This window comes from Echinops telfairi, unplaced genomic scaffold (genome assembly GCF_000313985.2).
Source record: "Echinops telfairi isolate 266 unplaced genomic scaffold, ASM31398v2 ScPeMD7_7469;HRSCAF=8507_1, whole genome shotgun sequence".
NCBI classification, from domain to species: domain Eukaryota; kingdom Metazoa; phylum Chordata; class Mammalia; order Afrosoricida; family Tenrecidae; genus Echinops; species Echinops telfairi.
The window spans coordinates 3,865,817-3,866,970 of record NW_022111373.1 but is presented as its reverse complement, the minus strand read 5'-3'; positions in this window follow the sequence as shown (position 1 = coordinate 3,866,970).

The window sequence follows — 1,154 nt, the reverse complement described above, 5'->3', positions numbered from 1 at the left end:
GGGGAGGGAGGGGGGGAAATGAAGAGCTGATGACAGGGACTTAAGTGGAGAGGAAATGTTTTGAGAATGATGAGGGCAACGATGTACAAATGTGCTTTACACAATTGATGTATGTATGGATTGTGATAAGAGTTGTACGAGCCCCCAATAAAATGATTAAAAAAAAAAGAAGAAGAAAACCTGGATGGGTGAATCTATAGAGGCAGAAACTGGATTAATGGCTTCATGGGGGTACGGCAGGGAGGTTGGGGGAAATGGGGAGTTAATAATGGAATATAAGAAAGAAGAAAATATTCTAAAATTGAGTGTAATAAGGATTTGTAAAACTCTTCTTAATATTAATGAACAATTGAAATGTATGAAATTTTTTTTAAATTTAGAAATGAAGAAAACAAAAGAAAAATAAATAAAATAAAAAGAATCTGAGAAACCCACATGGACAGTTCTACCCTGTCCTCTCGGGACGCCATGAGTCAGATGCAAATCAATGGCAGTGAGTTGAGTGTGGGGCTTTTTGGTTAAGAAAACCGCTCTTTGGGGAACATCACCTTATTTAGGAAAGTCAGCACTTGGAACCTAATGCCACTTTAGGGCTGAGACTGCTGTTGTGTTCCCATTGCTTGTGGGACTTAAAGCTGCAACTTTGTGTAAGAGCTTGCTGCTACACAGCTGTGGCCCACACTCCCCTTGCCTTTGCAGGCTGCCACTGAGGAGTGGAGTCTAGGAGGTGACCTACGCTGAACCCTGTTTCTTGTCCCTGATCAGTGTGTAGAAGACACTAGATATCCAACAACTGGACCAAAAGAGGGGGAAAAAACCACTTGGGAATCACAGAGGTACTGTGGTCACAAAGGCAGCAGCTAAGGAATGACTACATGGTACCAGCACACCTGAGGCTTCCTCGATGGACACTGGGTCAGGACTAAGTTTGAGGAGCATTTTTTAAAAATCAGAGGCTATGTGCCTGCAGCGGATTAAGCATCAGCCTCCTAAGTATGAAGTCAGCACTTCAAACCCACCAATGACTGTGCAGGACAAAGATGGGATTATCTGCTCCTGCCACGGTTATAGTGTCAGAGAAGTTCTACTCTGACCCAGGGAGTCATTATGAGTCAGAATCGACTTGACGACAGGGAATTTGATTTGGGTTGGTT